At 38.2% G+C, this 18,989-nt stretch overlaps 1 protein-coding gene across 2 annotated transcripts in view; it reads left to right on the forward strand.

The window, feature by feature from the left end:
- The window catches only part of IQCK (IQ motif containing K), a 167,890-nt gene that overhangs the window by 140,887 nt on the left and 8,014 nt on the right, over positions 1-18,989 (forward strand). The gene's annotated exons all lie outside the window — the stretch shown is intronic.

Below are 18,989 nucleotides of genomic sequence, written 5' to 3' on the forward strand. Positions count from 1 at the left end.
CTCCCTGCCCCTGCCAATTAAAAATCAAGAGTAAAAAAAACAAAAAACAAAAGACCCTGTAAGATATAAACATAGTCAAGCAAAACAAATGCACACAGTACATATGTCTCTGTGTCCTGTGTCCATCAGTGTTTTGTAGGGAGGTGGGTTACAGGCTTCCTCATAGGTCCTCTTGGTTGGCTGTTATGCCAATCAGAGTTAAGTCTCTCACAGTTATTTTTCTTTACAAAGTTACTGCCCTTGTATAAATTGTTCTCCTGGTTCTGCTATTTCACTCTGGGTCGTTTCACTACCCAGGATTCTCTGGAATCATCTTTTGTCACTCCTTATGGCACAATTGTATTTGATCACATTCACATGCTACAGCTCTTACTGCCTTCAGATACAGAGCCTTTACATATCCCTGGCCCCATCTCTGGTCCCTCTATGAGGCTACCCTGTGCCAGTGTTGGCTTTGCAGGGGTAGGGGTGGAGAGGAGGTTTCCACTGATTTTTTATGCAGTTCTGGGATAGAAGTCACTTATTGTATTTTCCCATTGGATGTCTTGACTTTCACGTGGTCTAGTGTGAACTTTGGGATTTTGTTAGAGTAGGTGTGTGGAAGCTAGGTGGTTGACCTCCTGTTCAGGCAGTTATCTTGACCAGTATTTCCCTTATAATAATTTTACGAATCTCACTTGTATAAAGTTTAGAAGGGGGCATACTACACAATGTTATTTACCCTGGGCCTATACCCTCAATTTATTCAAATTCATCTTCGTTTCTTTGCTTTTTATCCTCTGCATATTTCTGTCTCCCTTTGGATAGCTATGCTTATTGGATATCTGCCCTTAATGTGTCCTCTTCTCTCTGTTCTAATGTCTTTGCCCCTCCTTGGGTCTGTGCTTGATTCTTGATCCTCTCTCCTTTCTGGCACCCATATTAAGTTTTGTTCTGTTTTTGTTGTTGCCATGAGTCTGTCTCCTATAGCATCACATTTTGTCTTGTAAGGTTTTCTATGACCACCCTGAGCCTTAGTTATGTTATCAGTAAGATGTAAAATTAAGTTACTTGATTTCTACAGTCTCTTCTAGCTCTAAGATTCTTCTATACTTCGTTATTGAAATTTCCATGTGCAAGAGTGTGAATCCACAGCTAACCTTTACCATTCACTCTTCTGGAACAAGAACTATCCTATCCAGGTGCACAAGACTGGCCAGTGTGGGAAGCTGGGAAAGGAAAGTTACTTGTAGCATGACTCAGGCAGTGGCCATACTCTGCAACTGTCTGTATCTGTGCATGCTAATAACAACACACGTGGAATATAAAGACATGTTTAGATTGATCACAGACTCACTAACACAACAACTAACCCAAAAATGAGAGCAGCAAGACCAGCATGGCCAAGTGATCCAGTTGTATACCCTACCTTCTATGGACTCCAGAATTCATGCAAATTTGAACATCATCTTTCCTACTCCTTTCTCTTTCACACAGTGGGAAGACCATAAACCAGGTGATCACCCTATAGTGGAGGGAGAGGCCAGATCTTACAGTGACAACACAGACTTTCCCTCTTCCCAGAACACAAAATGAAACTTTCTTTATAGCTTTTATACCTTCCCATGTTTCTCCCACAAAACTCTTTTTTTTTTCCTCTTCAGGGAAGTTAATTAAAAATTCCACCCTCTTAAACTCTCCAGTGATGTTTTATTTATACTTAAAATTATGATAAAATGTCATGTCATATCAGGGTCAGGGGATGGTATTTTTCATTGCTCTTTTGCTTCAAATGGAAATGAAATCCAATTTAAGAAATCATGAATGCTTTAAAAAAAAAAACCTTTAAAAGAACATAGCAGGCTTAGTACTAATTGGCTGGGGCCAGAGAAAACACTCACATTAAAAAAAAAATCAAAAGAGTAGTAACCATGAGCAAAAACAAATAAACTAAACATACAAAAAAATAAGGAGTCAAGTTTAAGTAAAACATTAAGCTTATAACAAGGCAGAACTAAATGAATTCACACACAAGCAGAAAATGGAGTAGAGAAATCACTTATTAAGGATTATTTTTGGGGGAGAATGTGTTGTTATCATTTGATAAAAATCATTGACCTTGTAAATTATTTGCCAAAACATGAATGGAATAGCTTTGTACACAAATTCCTTTGTGCACAAAACTCCTTTGGGGATGCAGGATAAAGGGATCCTTTTTCCCTCTCCCCCCCCATCCCAGTGTTTTAGACTCTTTATTACATCTTCTGCTTTTTAGATGCCATGGCATCACTTGGGGTGTGTGACTTGTCTTCATGGCACAGTATCTCAGCTATGGGTAAACCCCCTGCTGGGGTGAGTCAAGCAGGTTGTTCCTGAGGACTGCCTCTTCCCTGGATTCAGCTCCTACTGCTCCTGGCATGGATTGTCAATGTCTTGTCAAACCATTCGAAGCTTACGTGCTTCATAACCTGGTCTGTTCAGTTTCTAGTACTCATTCGTCTAAGATCCGGAAAGAATCAGCACAACCAAGGCAGAGAAACAGAGGAGGTAATGCAATCACAGCCACCCGACACCTACGTCGGTGAGGAGCTTTCTCACCCCGCAGCTCACAGCAGTTGTTCTTTCTCAGAAGTCACCAAGAAAGACAGGCCTTCACGTCAGGATCACCACTTTAGTATTTCCATGGAGTTTTGGCTCAGCACCCAGAAAAAAGTATCATCATTGATAAGAGGTCTATCAGAGGGTGTTTATGCTCATACTGAAGAGTGTGTGTGTGTGTGTGTGTGTGTGTGTGTGTGTGTGTGTGTGTGTAAGAGGGGGAGTGGAGAAGGGCCCTTAGTGGATTCTACACTTGTTTGAAATATCATTCATTGTAATGGAATTTTATTTGGACTTTGAGTTAAGAGAGCTGTGTTCTAATTCTAGGTTTACAAATAATGAGCTGTGTGATTTTAAGTCCTCCTCTCTGGGACATAGTTTCCTTATCTACTATAAAGAAAGGAGCTTGTACAAAATCATCTCTAAGGTTCCTCTCTGAAATCCAATGATTTAGTGAATTATTAAATGCATAGTTTTCGAAGGATTCTTGCTACTTTTTATTCAAATATTGGGAATATTTCCAGAGGGAAAATGTGGTTCTATCATTTAAACACTTTGCAAACTACTACTGTATAACTAAAAGTATTAACATATAGCTGAAAGCAGTAGCATATAGCAAAACACTAACATAGCTAGCATTTACATAGCACTTTAAGGTTTGCAAAGTCCTTTAAATATATTTAATCCTCACAGCAACCTTGGGAGGTAGAGTTTATTGTTATCCCCATTTTGCATATTAGGAAACTGAAGTATACAGAGATTAAGTGCCTTGCCAGGGTTATGTGGCTAGGAATTGTCTAAGGCAAGATTTAAATTCAGGTTTTCATGACTCCAGGTTCAGCATTCTATCCACTGCACCATTGCTGTTATATAAATGTTAGCTATTATTATTATTATTAATGACTTTTTAAAAAGTATGAGAAATAAATGGACTCAGGTGTGTGTCAGATCTATCATGGGCCAACTTGTGCCCTGTTTAAGTTATTTTCTTATCAAAGAGAATAGATAAATGAGACTTCAGGGTCTGAGGCTTAACATTTCTAAGCCAGACAAAGGAAAAGGAAGAATTACGCCCCCCCACCCAAATTATCCCAAGTCTGTAGTGTTTATAACCCTGTAGATAAAAGGATAAATACTCATATAAACAAAGACGTTCTGCAAATGTTAGCAACCAAAGTGAATTTGGTAACAGCCCTAAAGAAAAGGATCATTCAACTCATAATTAAAATTTATTTTTTTTGACAAACAAGTATTTTTTCTCTCCCTTAAGCCCTTCCTACCATCCCCCCCAAAAGAACAACAAAATCCTTCTAACAAATATGTGTAGTCAAACAAAACAAATTCCTATATCGGTCATGTCAAAAAATGTATATTTTATTATGCGTATCCAGCCCATCAGCTCTCTGTCAGGAGGTAGGGTTATTTATCATCAGTCCTCTGGAATCATGGTTCAGCATTATATTGGTCAGAGTTCTTCAGTCTTTCAAAGTTTGTCTTTACAACGCTGTTATACCATAAATTGTTCTCCTGGATCACCTCTTTGATTCATTTGTATTGGTGATACTACTATAAGCTAAAGGTTTAAACTTCATTTCATTATTCAAAGAAAAGTCCACCCCAAATATTACTATTCACCCAAAGTGCAGAGTGCATTGTACAGAACATAGCAATGGCTCCATTCTTAATGCAATTGACAGATTTTCCATCTGGTTAAGTTACTTATAAGTGCTCTGTAGATAAGCCCAATCAAGACTGCAGAGAAATCTGTCAAAAAGAATGATATTGTGTGCATTGTCTAGTGTCCCCCAGGACCTAATGTTCTTAGAATGGTGGAAGAATTTTTAAAGTCAGAAGGAGCTTTCCCACAATGACAAAGGGGTGGGGGGTAGGGGAAGTCATGTGTTTCTTTAAGTCTTTCCGTTTGAAGAAGCCATTCCATTTAATTGACATGTATTCTGCTCATGAGCACTAAACCAACACTGCTGCTCCATTAAATTCACCACCCTGATCTATATTTAGGGCCCAAATGCCCTGTGCTTTCTGCCAGTTTTCAGATTTGACTCTTTCTGGACTGGAAATAGAGAGAAAGCTAGTGCTATAAAGCCGAGCAGCTGCAGTCTGGCTTTGCTGAAAGGACATTTTCAAAACTCTTTCCCCAAAGTTAGTGGAGGCTGAAATGTCTTAGCAGGTATTTCATTGCTTCCATTTTCAAAGGATTATTTTTATTTTTTTTCCCTTAGTGATAAGGAATCCTCAGAACCCTAGGGCAGCTTGTTGATGTAAACCTATCCAGAGCCTCTCAGTTTAAGAGGCTTGGAGGATTCCGAGGTGGGCAATGCTTTAGGCTCCTGCTCGCCTGTGGAATGACCACTTGTTTTAATTTATCAGGCTATGACTTAAATTTGAAAAGTTTAATCAGCTCTGTGTGGGATGTTTGTTTTGGAAAGTTCTTCAATTCCTAATTGTGATGATAGTAAAAAAATTTTTATAGGTTGAAAATGTATCAACCCTTATTCCTTCCCCCCCCCCCCATCAAATGGTCATCTAATTAAAACCCTGATATTATCACCCTGGAGTATCCCATTAGTCACCAAGGAAAGCTAAAATTAGTAACCTTGCGGAAAGTTCCAACAGGCAGCAGTAAGGGAAAAGTACTTCTCCAGGGGAGGAGTGCATCCAAATGTGCTCTGCCTCTTCCCAGTAACCAAGAAATTAGAATGAGAAATATTCTCATATGGTTGTTCTTCACATTGTTACACATCCATTTGCTTTATCTTTTGATTAAGTCTGATTTGTTTGATGACCTCAGAAATGATGGCATTAAATCTGTCCTACATTTTTCATTCTTATTTGCTGTCACATGGATGCTTAATAGGAAGTATAAGAATGAGTGTTATTTGGCTAAAATTAGGCAAAGTCAAGAAATCCATGCAGATGAAATTCAGGTAATAAAATGTCCCTGTATAGGTGGCAGTTAATTTTGCTGTAGTGGAATTGCCACTCTCATCAAAATCCCTTAGCGGTGTCTTATCGCCTCCACTATAAACTCCTAAACAGACATGTGAGAGCTGCAAGCACTCAGCCTAGCATATCTTTCAAAGCTTTTCTCATAAAACCTCTCCCGAATTTCCTGCTTGACATATTCTGGACTTTCCAAACCCGGTGTCTTTTTTTTTTCTAAGTAGAATGCCCCTTACCTCCATCTTCACCTCTTGAAATCCTGTCTGACTTAAATTTTACCTCTTTCATAAAGTCAGAAGCCATCCTCTCCCCTTCATCCCCTTCTCTTAAAGTATTTCATCTGTGCCCCCCTTGTAGACACTCAGATATAGTGGCTCGTATCACAGTTATCTGTTGTTCACATCTTATCTGCTACTAAATTGTAGGCTCCTTAAGGACAGGAAACCTAGTTCTTCATGTCCCTTGGAATCTCTAGCACAATGAATGCCTTGTGCATAATAAAAATAACTGACATCTATGAGAGCTTTAAGGTTTATAAGGCACTTTATGTCCATTGTCTCATGTGAGTCTCAGAAGACATAAGTAGGACAGGTCTTAGGATTCCAATTTTATATGTGAGCAAACAGAGGCAGGGGGAGTGACTTTTCTCTAGTGTCAGAGGTGGGAACCCAGGTGTTTCCTGACTTAGTCCCTCCACTGCACTGTGCTGATATAGTGGGTGATCGTTAAGTATTTATTGAATCATTTAAGATGTCAGGGTGAGAATACAACAGTATTTTCATCTCTAAGTTTTAAATTATTTGTGATAATTACTACAAATATGCAGGACTTTTAGAAAACACTTGCCTTTTTTAGATATTTCTGCTAGTTTAGTTCATGTCAGAGGTATATTAACTATATCTCCAAGGTGGCCATATATATGGAGCAAGAGCTAACTCTGAACTAAGGATTTTTAGCATTAATAGAAACATTTATTGTAAGACTTCTCTCGGTTTTGTACAGCCCAGACTTGTGCCTTAAATGGTTTTGCTCTGATTTCTTCTGGATGACATATTTTAGAACAAATGTTGTTAAGTTGGATGGCATCCATAGAGAACAACCTCAAAATCATGCAACATGGTTTGCTGAAAGAACAGGAAATGTTTGGCTTCAAGAATAGGAGACGGGAGCAGACATGATTGCTATTTTCAAGTATCTAAAAGACTGCATTATAGAATGAAAGAAATGGAGGGCAGGGAAGAAAAAAAAGAGAAGGAAGGGAAGAAAGAAAAAAGAAAGAGGAAAGGTGGAAGGAAGAAAAATAGGAAGAGCATTTATTAAGCCCTTGTTATTCAGTCGTTTTTTCAGTCGTGTCTGACTCTCTGTGACTGCACTGGGGGTTTTTCTTGGCTGAAATACTGGAGTGGTTTGCCATTTCCTTCTCCAGCTCATTTTACAGATGAGGAAACTGAGGCAAACAGGGTTAAATGATTTACCCAGGGTAACACAGCTAAGTGCCTGAAGTCATTGAACTCAGGAAGATGTCTTTCTGATTCCAAGCTCAGTTCTCTATTCACTGTGCCCCCTAGCTGCCTTTCCTTTGTGCTAAGTATTATGTTAAGCACTGAGGATATCATTAGAAAAGTGAAACAGTCCCTGCCCTCAAAGAGCTTATATTCCAAAAGAGGAAGTCAACACATATAGGGAAAGGTGAGTGAAATTTATTGACATGCTCTTTTCTATAGCAATAGTAATTTCGATTTAATTATAATTCCCAAAGCACGTGGTAGAAAACAGAGAAAGCTGGTGGTGCTGTGAACATATGAGAAACCCAAATTCATACTAACAAAACTTAAAGTTTGGTCTCTACAGAGATACGAGATTTTACAATATTAGTAATTGTTATTCTAAGAGATATAAGTAGGGGTGGAACAACCAGACCTTTACTCCAAGGTACTGAAGTTTACAAAGTAAAGACAGCTTTTTTACTCTACCACATAGAATAGTCAGCAGCCAAGAGAATGCTTTCTTTCTCCGTTCTCACACCCCTGCGGTGCCTCTGTTGGTTCTGTGTCCCTGCATCTGGTCACCCTTGCTCCCTTGCCCAGGCCAGCATCTCAGATGCTCCTATCCCTGCTATGCTTCTCTCCTGGGGCCCAATCATTTGCTGCAACCCCTAGTTAGCATGTTCCTGATGTATCATGGATTTGAGGAAGATAACTGTGGCCATACTTTCCCCTCACCATTGCGCCCCTTACCTGTCACAGGGATTATTGCCTGTATTGAAAGGGAGTGTGCCAGATGTTTTGGGGGATAAGCTATCCCTCCTCTAAAGTGACTGCACCCAGAATGACTTCTCTCAGTGTGCCTTGACCAAATAGTTCTTCCAGTGCATTCCTTTGTGGCATTGCTGATGGGGATGAAGTGTCACAACTGATGCTGGTTGACCACTCAAGCCATAATGAAACATAGATCAAAGAGTCGTGTATGTGTGTGTGTGTGTGTGTGTGTATGTATGTGTGTGTTAAGGATTCACATGAATGCCATTTATCAGTCCACTCAGTTCACTAGCATTTAAGCACTATGTGACAAGTATTGTGGATACAAAAACAAGAAGAAAGAAAGAGTCTTTGCTTTTAAGGAGCTTACAATCTAATGGGGGAAGATAACACATAAAATGAAATTAAAAAGTGAGGGCAGGGAGGGTAGCATTTCCTTTACCCAGCATGGAGACATGTAGAGAAAATCAAGTGTTAGACTGCGGCCTGAAGAGGATGATCTGAGCTCTCTCCTTAAATGGAAATTCTAGGAGGAGGCATCCATTCAGAGGGAAAGGCCACAGGGGTGGAGGGTACTTCCAATCTGTGAATTCCAGAGCTGGAGAGAGGCTTCTGGATGAAGAGACGGGGTGTGGTTGAAGAAGCCTCTAGTGCAGCCTTTACTATGGCCTGCTGAAGGGGAAGTCCCGTCCTTCCTATCTAAGGTGGGATCCTGAGGCCTTTCCAAACCCCAGGAAAGTTCCTCCCTGTCTTATTCTGTCCCCCCTGTCCCAGGGGGTGGTATCTTGGAGTCGTTCCTCCCAGGGGACTTATGTCCTAGGTTCTCTCCACAGGCATCCATCCAACTCCATCTAAATTTTATTTTAAAAGTTACTTGAAGTCGCCTTTTGTGCTTGTCCCTTTGTGTTCCATTTTGCTGGCTCAAGGCACCAGAATTTCTAATTTATAGCTCCACTTGGGCCTACTCTACTCTCTACAAATTCACCCTTCTTTTGCCACAGAGACTTGAGGTTTCTTGCTTGGCAGGCAGAGTGAAGGGAACTACCTCATGCCCCTCCTAGTCATGGCAGATGTAGGGGTTGAGTGGTATGGATACAAGACTTCTACACACTTTCATGTTCACTGCGATCTCCCCCCAAAACAAAGACAAATAATGACTACTACCTTACTCATTCTCTTCAGTTGGGCGGGGGACAGAGGTGATATGATGTTGGAGGAGAGCATTCCTCGACTGGATGACACTTCCTTGGGCCTGGTCATCAAGGTTTCTGCTTAGCAGAAGCATTAGTGTTTGTGTGTGTGTGTGTGTGTGTGTGTGTGTGTGTGTGTGTGTGTGTGTGTGTGTATTGGGGGGGGGGTCTCTGCCTGTCAGAAGGAGGAAGGAGGGAAGGAGTTTTTCATCTCTAGAGATCTACTTTAATTTACAGCGAGGTTTTATTTTTGCCCCAGTGGGGCTTGTTTATACTATATTAATGTTGTTATTGTCTACAACAACAATGGAGATACTTATTGGAGGTTTCCTTGTAAAGCTGTCTCTTCCACTTCTTGACCTTCTGCATTGTGATTTTCCCCATTTTGGTTTCAATATATCACAGGTTAATATAAGAAATTAAATAGGAATTTTTGGGGAGTTTTGCAGAAAAACCACAGATGATATGTGAAGGCTAGCAGATGATACAGAAAAGTTTAGAAACCCCAAAACACATAAAATATATGTATAGTGTTGTATAATATCCACTCAAATTTTACAATAAGGTATTATAAACACCCCATAAAAGAAAAAAAAAATTCAGACTTCTTCTTTGGTATGAAGGGAGGGCCAAAATGTTTTATGCAGATTTTCCAGGTCATGGGCTTGCCATGTGGAAGGGATAACTTATAAAGTTAGGCAATGTGTCATAGTAGATATAAAGCTGACCTCAAAATCAGGAAGATCTCTGTCTAAGTTCTATGTCTGATGCATACTGGTTCAGTGACCCTTTCCTTCCTGTTTACAGCCAAATCACTCTGGCTCTCACTGATCTGCCAACACGAGGTCCCAGGCCAAACCCCACTTGCTCGTTTTTGGAGCCCTAATTGACTCACAGTGAATGTAAATAGTAATTGTTTCTGTTTTGGCCAGGAACCCTGAGGGATTTCTTTTTTTTTCTGAACATTCTTTAAAGCTTCATTTTTTTCGCTTATTCTTAATCACTAAATAGGCATTGCTACACTCAAACTGAAACCTGTTAAAGACCTTAGCTTTAAAAACCCAAGGTCTTCCGCCACATCTGGGGCCATATCCATTCGTCCTGATGTGTATCTGGCCCCTGGACCCAGATGACTATAGAGGAGAAAGGGAGGCCGTTGACTTTGCGCAGTCTCCCCTCACTTAAATCTAGTTCACTTGCATATCATGGCATTACCTCCCTGACCTCATGGTCCTCTTCCAGAACAAGGACAAACAACAACAGCAATCTACTCAGGGCTCTAATCCACTACAATTGATGAATGTAGAGCAAGTTCTTTATTTGCATTGGTAGGGGGAGTTTCCTCACCTGAGAGTTCTTTATACTAGGTCTATTCTCTATCCCTGAAGTTTTAAAGGGTGTTTTTAAGGTTTACAGAAGAAAACCATGGTAAAGACTTAATGTTGACCATAATAATAGAGGAGACTCATCCGAAAACGTTGTTTTTCGCCCATTAGTTTCCATGTCAATATACAGTATCTCAATTTACTTGGGTTCTGATTGAGATATATTTTAGATGTGTCTCAGGAGCTGCTATTGAAAAGAACTCTGTGGTCAAATCTTCTGGAATGTGAATCCTCCAAATCCTCCTCCCCCACACTTAATCCCATCTATAAATTTGGGATTTTGTAGACTGGATTTTTATAAATGAAGCTTATCTCTACTGTTTTGACTCAAGAATTTTAGTGACTAATCAATGCTGCATCAATTATTTAAGTGCATATTTTAAAACCATGAAAAACTATTTATTAAATGGTCAAGAGAAGCAGTTAAAAAATAAACAGAATTTTTATTTTTCTTGAAAACAACATTTAAATATAAAGCCATTGTCAATTAGAATTGTATGTGAACTGTTTACCTCAAGCTAATTCAAAATACTTTGGATGTTTTGAAGGTTTAATCTTGGCAGCAGCAACAGCTGAGAATGTAGTGATAAATAAAAGTCATGAGACACTACTGATTTGATTCTGCAGGATTCATTCACACCCATGACTCACACATCTTTTGAAGGCATGGAACTTTTAAATATTGCCAATGACTGGGACGCATAAGATGTGATTGTTCTAAAACACAGCTGTAAAACCTCAGCCTTCATTTCCCTCTTAATAGGGCTGTAAGTTAAGCAAATTAATGGAATCCTAAATAATAGTGTGGTGCTCCTTAAAGAGCTCCCTGGTTGGCAGACCTGGGCTCATATCCCAGCTCTGTGCCAACTAGTTGCATGACCTTTGGCTACTGACAGCCTCTGGGAACCCCATTTTGTGTGTAAATTGAGAAGGTTATACTAAATGCTAAGATCCCTTCTCAGGTTTCCATAATTCTGTGATTCTTCTGACCTTGTGGATGCTGACTCTTCCTGAACAAAGGAAGTTGCAACAACTGTAATGTTGCCTTTAAAGGATGTTTCTCAGGGAGTTTACTTTAGTAATATTGTCCGGAAAGTAATAAAACATGGCAACTGTTAGTGAATGGGCAGGTCATTATTTTCCCCAGGAACTTAATAAGGGTTTTTAATACTGAGACTTTCTTCCTAAAATAACATAGGGTATTCCACATAACTGAATTTTCTGGTTAACTTCATATTTCCTTGGTAAGCACCAAAAGATAAAATATAAACTGGACATATATGATTTCACTGGGACAGGGAATTCCCAGATGAGGAACCTTCCTCTCCCAATGTAGGTCAGCAAGTTCTTTGCACTTTATAGGCTCTGAGAATTGCCTAGAGAAGAGGTGTCAAATTTGGGACCCACTGCCACAATGGACTGGCAAAGCTCCTGAGTACTGCAGGATCCATGTTAAAACCCAACTGGGAATGCTTAACAAGCTAAATAAAAATACAATATAACTTAAATAATATTAACTTGTGGTTTTCCAAGTCAGTTTTAGGCCAAAGATCCATTTGTGTTAGAGATTGACACCACTGGCCTAGAGCATTGGAAAAAAGTAAATGACTTGCCCAGGGTCACACAGTCACTGTGTCTGAAAAGGGATTTATATCTTCCAGGGTTCAAGGCCAGCTCTCAGTCTACTGTGCCATGTCGTTGTTTGTTTCAATTGTGTCTGACTCCTCATGACCTCATTTGGGGTTTTCTTGGAAAAGATACTAGAATGGTTTGCTATTTCCTTCTCCAGATCATTTTAACAGATGAGAAAACTGAGGCAAAAAGGGTTTAGTCACTTGCCCAGGGCCACACAGCTAGTAAGTGTCTAAGGCCATATTTAAACTCAGAGAAATTAGTTTTCGTGACTTCAGGCCCAGCACTTTATTCACTGTACTACGTAGCTACTTCTACTATGCCAGACTATGTCTCATAAACACAAAAACTTGTTTTATTTTAAACATTATTGGTGGGACTTTTTACAAAATGCATCAAACAAAGCCAATACAACCAAGATTAGAAGGGAAGTAGAAAGCTGGGAAACAATTTTCATAGCTAGTATCTTTGATAAAGCCCTCATTTCTAAAATATATAGAGAATTAAGTCAAATTTATAAGAATACAAGTCATTCCCCAATTGATAAATGGTCAAAGGATATGAGCAGGAAGTTTTCAGGTGAAGAAATTAAAGCTATCTATAGTCACATGAAAAAAAATGCTCTAAATCACTATTGATTAGAGAAATGCAAATTAAAATAAATCTCAGGTATTACCTCACACCTATCAGATTGACTATTATGACAAAAAAGGAAAATGATGAATGCTGGAGAAGATGTGGGAAAATTGAAACACTAATGCATTGTTGGTGGAGTTGTGAACCCATCCATCCATTCTGGAGAGCAATTTGGAACTGTGCCCAAAGGGCATACCTTTGTATGTGTATACCCTTTGATCCAGCAATAGCACTACTAAGTCTGTATACCAAAAGGGATCATAAAAGAGGGAAAAGGGCCCACATGGATATTTATAGCAGCTCTTTTTTAAAAAAAAAATATTTATTTGTTTGTTTTTAATTTTCAACATTCACTTTGATAAGATTTTGAGTTCTAAATTTTCTCCCTCTCCCTCCATTTCCCCTCCTCAAAATGGCATGCAATAAAGGCTATACATTTATAATCATATTAAACACATTTCCACATTAGTCATGTTGTAAAGAAGAAATAGAATCAAAGGGAAAAACCACAAGAAAGAAGAAACCAAAGACAGAGAGAGAGAGAGAGAGAGAGAGAGAGAGAGAGAGAGAGAGAGAGTATAGTATGTTTTGAGCTGCATTCAGACTCCATAGTGCTTTTTCTGGATGTGGATACCATTTTCCATCATCTTTTGGAATTGTCTTAGATCCCCTGTATTGCTGATAAGAATTGTCTATTAAAGCTGATCATTGCACAATGTGGCTGTTACTATGTATAACGTTCTCCTGGTTCTGCTCACATCACTCAGCATCAGTTCATGTAAGTCTTTCCAGGTTTTTTCTAAAGTCCACCTGCTCATCATTTCTTATGGAACAATAGTATTCCATTACATTCATATACCACAACTTGTTCAGTCATTCCCCAATTGATGGGGATCCCCTCAATTTCCAGTTATTGGCCACCACAAGAAGAGCTGCTGTAATTATTTTTGTATGTGTAGGTCCTTTTCCTTTTTTTTTTTTAATACTCTCTTTGGGATACAGACCTAGAAGTGGCATTGCTGGGTCAAACATTATGGATCTTTGGAATTGTCCTTGTCTTGATCAAAGTAGCTAAGTCTTTCATGTCTGATCATTCTTAAATATTGAGTTCAGTGTTCTACTTATTTCACTTTGCATCAGTTCATTTGTCTTCCCAGTTTTTTTCTGAAAGTAACCTGCTTGTCATTTCTTATAGCACAATAGTATTCCATCAAAAGTATGTACCACAGCTTGTTCAATCATTTCCCAAATGATGGGCATTCCCTTGATTTTCAATTCTTTGTCACCACAAAAAGAGTTGCTATAAATATTTTTGTAAACATATATTCTTTTCCCTTTTCTTTCTGGGTCAAAGGATAGGTACAGTTTTATAGCTCTTTGGGCATAGTTCCAAATTGTTCTCCAGAATGACTGGACCAGATCACAACTCCACCAACAGTGCATTAGTGTCCCAACTTTTCCACATACCTTCAGCATTTTGTCATTTTCTTTTTCTGTCATGTTAGCCAATCTGATAGATGTAGGTACCTCAGAATTGTTTTAATTTGTACTTTTCTAATTTAAAGTATTTTTTTTCATGTTAATATTAATAGCTTTGATTTCTTCTGAAAACTGCCTGTTCATATCCATTAACCATTTATCAATTGGAGGGTGGCTCTAATTTTTGCAAATTTGGGTCATTTCCTTATATATTTGAGAAATGTAATCTTTATCAGAGAAACTTGGTGAAAAGCTTCTGGGCCACCCTCCAGTTTTCTGCCTTCCTCTTAATTTTGACTGCATTGGTTTTCTTTGTGCAAATCCTTTTTAATTTCATGTAATCAAAATTATGCATTTTATTTCTTGTGATCCTCTATGTCTCTTGTTTGGTCATAAACTCTTCCCTTCTCCATAGTTCCAGCAGATAAATTTTTCCATGCTTCCCTATTTACTTATGACATAATACTTTATGTCTAAATTATCTACCCATTTTGACCTTATCTTGGTATATGGTGTGAGATGTCTATCTATGCCTAATTTCCACCAAACTGCTTTCTAAGTTTTCTTAGCAATTTTTGTCAAATGGTAAGTTCTTGCCCCCAAAGCTTGGATATCTGGGTCTATGAAATACTAGTTTACTGTGGTAACTTGCTATTATATATTGTGTAACTAATCTATTCCACTGATCCACACTGTATTTCTTAGCCAGTACCAGATTGTTTTGATGATTACCACTTATTGATTTTGAAATCTGGTACTATTAGGTTGTCTTCCTTGACATCCTTTTTTTCATTGATTCCCTTGATATTCTTGACCTTTTGTTCCACAGATGAATTTTGTAATTTTTTCCCTATGCCTATAAAATACTTCTTTGGTAGTTTGGTATAGTATTGAATAAGTAAATTAATTTGAGTAGAGTTATCATTTTTCTTATATTGACTCAACTTATCCATGAGCAATTAATATTTCTCCAATTGTTTAGATATGTATTTGCGTGAAGTGTTTTATAATTGTGTTCTTATAGTCCCTGATTTTGCCTTGGCTCCCAAGTATTTTATATTGCCTTGTAATGGTAATGGAATTTGAAGATTGTCCAGGCCCCTTGTATTGGCACTTAGTTTCAGGTTCATGGTTGTGTGAGGTATTGAGGCCCAGAGCTTGTAAATCCCACAGTGGGATGAACTTGCTGACATAGCAGGAAGGGATGGGGCAAGGAGGAGCTAATACCATGGATAAGGAGAGGGCCAGGCCAGAGAGAGAAGAGATTTTGAGAATAGAACTGGTGGTGGCAGAACTTCTTCTGAGAGCCAGCCAGAACTTTTGCTGAGGACTTCTGCTGAGAACTGCCTGTAATGAGAAGTGCTTCGAGGCGGAACTGCTGCGAGTGAGCAGCATGGAAGCTGAGCAGCTACTGGTTCCCATGAGTGAGGAGAGGTGGATCTTTGCCTGAGGGAGCCTATTTTGTTTTGAAGGCTTGGGAATGTGGGTGTTCACTGCATTAACTATGTGTACCAACTTTGTGGCTACTGTAATGACTTTGACTTTCTGGTTTTGGGACTCTACTTTCTGGTATTTGAATAAATGCTTTGGCTCTGTTCTCCATATGTAGAGCCTGTTACATTTTGTGATTCACAACTCCACCAGCATATTTATAGTCACTGTGGGTATTGTGAATATTGCATTGTTGTTACATGCCTGCAGTTACTTTAAATAAAATTTCTCTTTTTATCTCTTCTTGCTGGCTTTTGTTGGTAATATATAGAAATGCTGATGTGGGTTTATTTTATATCCTTCAGCTTTGCAAAAGTTGTTGATTATTTCAACTAGTTTTTCAGTTGATTCTCTAGGATTCTCTAAGTGTACCATCATATCATCTACAAAGATAATTTTGTTTCCTCATTGTCTATTTTTATTCCTTCAATTTGTCTAATTGCTAGAACTAGCATTTCTAATACATTATTAAATAATAGTGGCAATGATGGGCATTCTTGCTTTGCCCCTGATACTATTGGAAAGGCTTTTAATTTATCCCCATTACAAATATTTCTTGCTCTTGGTTTTAGATACTATTATCATTTTAAGAAAGGCTCCATTTATTCCTATGCTTTCTAGTGTTTTGTAACAGGAATGTCTTGTTGTATTTTGTCAAAGTTTTTCTGCATCTATTGATATACCATATTATTATTTTTTTTTTGTTATTTACATGGTCAGTTATGCTTATAGTTTTCCTAATGAACCAGTCCTGTTTTCCTGGAATAAATCCCACTTGGTTGTAGTGCATGATCTTTCTGATAAATTGCTGTAACCTCCCGGCTAGAAAAATTTTTGCATCAATATTCATTAGGGAAATTGACCTATAGCTTTCTTCCTGTTTTTGTTCTCCCTGGTTTAGGTATCAAAACAGTATTTACATCTTAAAAAGAATTTAGTAGGATTCCTTTATTAATTTTTTCAAAACTTTGTATAGTATTGGATTAATCTTTAAATGTTTGGTAAAATTCACTTGTGAATCCATCTGCTCCTAGAGCTTATTAAGGAGCTCATTTTCAGCTTTCAATTTCTTTTTCTAAGATAAGGTTATTTAAGTATCCTATTTCTTCTTTTGTTAATCTGGGCAATTTATATTTTTGTAAATATCCTGCTATTCATTTTGTCAGTTTTATTGGCACATAATTGGACAAAATAGCTCTTAATAATTGTTTTAATCTTTATTAGCAGTGCATTCAACCCTTTTCATTTTTGGTGCCAATGATTTGGTTTTCTTTTTTCCTTGTTTAAAAAAATCAAATTGGGGTGGCTAGGTGGTACAGTGAATAGAGCACTGGCTCTGGAGTCAGGAGGACCTGAGTTCAAATCTGGCCTCAGACACTTAACACAAAAACTAGCCATGTGACCTTGGGCAAGTCACTTAACCCCAATTGCCCTCCCCCCCAAAAGCAAAAAAATCAAATTAAACAATGGTTTACCTATTTTATTGTTTCTCCTCTTAAAACCAGCTCCTGGTTTATTTATTCATTCTGTTATTTTTACTTTCAATTTTATTCATCTCTCCTTTGATTTGCAAGATTTTCATTTTGGTGTTTAATTGGTAATTTTTAATTTGTTCTTTTTAAATCTTTTTTATTTGCATGCCCAATTCATTGATCTACTATTTCTCTCATTTATTGATGTACTTATTTAGGAAAGATGCTTTTCAATGATTTTATAACTTCACATAATATTGATATCAGGAAATTCCAGTCTCTATGGTATATCACTATTTATTTTGTTATGTCTTATGGAATATTTGTTGAATTGAATTTGGCATAAAAATGATAGAAGATAGAATGATTGTTTAGTTCAAGCAAAATGAACAAAGGAGTCCTTTCATGGATGGTAGTAATAGCTGTCAAAGTCAAGTCCCTTTGGGCATTTGGAAGAAAAGCACTGGAATTGAAGTCAGCAGACCTGGGTTTGAATCCTAGCTCTGCAACTTTGTACTCATCTATCTTAAGACAAGTCATTTCACATAGTAGGGCCTCAACTGCTCCAATTTTAAAAATAAGGGGTTGAACTAGATGACTTAAGGCCTTGCCAACCTTACATTTCTCTAATATCCATGTATTACAGTGAAGGGTTATTTCTGGGTGAATATAATGTCACACCCTGGGTGACAGAAATATAGGTGCATAATTTTCAAATGTTGCCTAGTGGGAAGAAAACCTTGGTCCTGCTCCTTGGTTGGCCAGTCATATTTCATATTCTTGTGGCTGCAGATTTGGTTGAGATGTAACTATTTTTCAAGGTGTGTTGTTGCCCACCTCAGTGGCCATGTCTGTAATCCCTCCACTAGGGTTCTGGTCTTCAGAGGGCTAACCTGCTGGGTGTCTGTCCTGAGTTCTGCATGTAGATGGTAAATTTCTTCCCTTGGCAGTGAAGGCCTAGCTACCATACCACCTGAGGAGCTAAGCTATCCAGGTTGGAAACCAGCAGGTCAAAGTTCATGTGCCAATTGGGAGTGGGATCAGTCCTTCAGCGGCTGCTGAATTTCCAGCCTGGGTAAAATAGGGAGTCTCAAAAAAAAAAAAAAAGTACATTGGACCTTAGGCTAACAAGGTTCAGCCTTGAGGGTTCTCCACCCTGGTGAGCAGACTAATATTACTACAATTCACATTTCTATAGTTTACCATCTTGTTTGGAGCAATATACATTCCAGGGATTTATCAAGCAAGGCAGTTTACTAATAATGTACAAAAATCTGATTACTGCTGTTCAAAACTGTTTGACTTCACTTTTCAGGTGGACCTCTTTACAAGTTCTCCCAACCTCTTACTAGACAAATTTGATGGTTTTGATATAATTAACTCCCTCCCTTTCCACCTAACTGTATACTGCACCAAGATCATTTTAGATACTCTTTTGATTTTTAGTTTTAGATTTTTGTTTTTAGTTTCTCCCCTTTGGTCTTTAGCTGGACAGTGTTTCTTATTTTACTATTTTTAATTCCAAAAATAGGTTTTATTAGGACCTATTGTGTTTATATCAGTTATTTCTGGATATCTTCTTCCTTCCCTCTCCCCCCTCCCACCATTAACTCTTCCTTTTGAAGAAGAAACAAATGAGGAAAAGTGACTGTGTCTGCCAAAATATGCAACATGTTGCTCTCCAAGTTTCTCACCTTTCTGAGGGAAAGGGAATATTTAGGTTAGATCTTTACTGTTTGGTCAATCTTCCCTGCCCATTCCAAACAATTCGTGCATTGGCTTTTGAACCCTCTGCATTTGGATTTCTGCTCTAATTATTTGGTTGCAATAACCTTTATTTACGACTTTTTTTTTTGGTGGGTAATGGAAATTAACAGGTCACAGACTAAGCACAGAGGAAATAATGGT

This window comes from Petaurus breviceps, unplaced genomic scaffold (genome assembly GCF_028583685.1).
Source record: "Petaurus breviceps papuanus isolate PSGF00001 unplaced genomic scaffold, PetGlider_PUasm1.0 229, whole genome shotgun sequence".
In the NCBI taxonomy this organism is placed as follows: domain Eukaryota; kingdom Metazoa; phylum Chordata; class Mammalia; order Diprotodontia; family Petauridae; genus Petaurus; species Petaurus breviceps.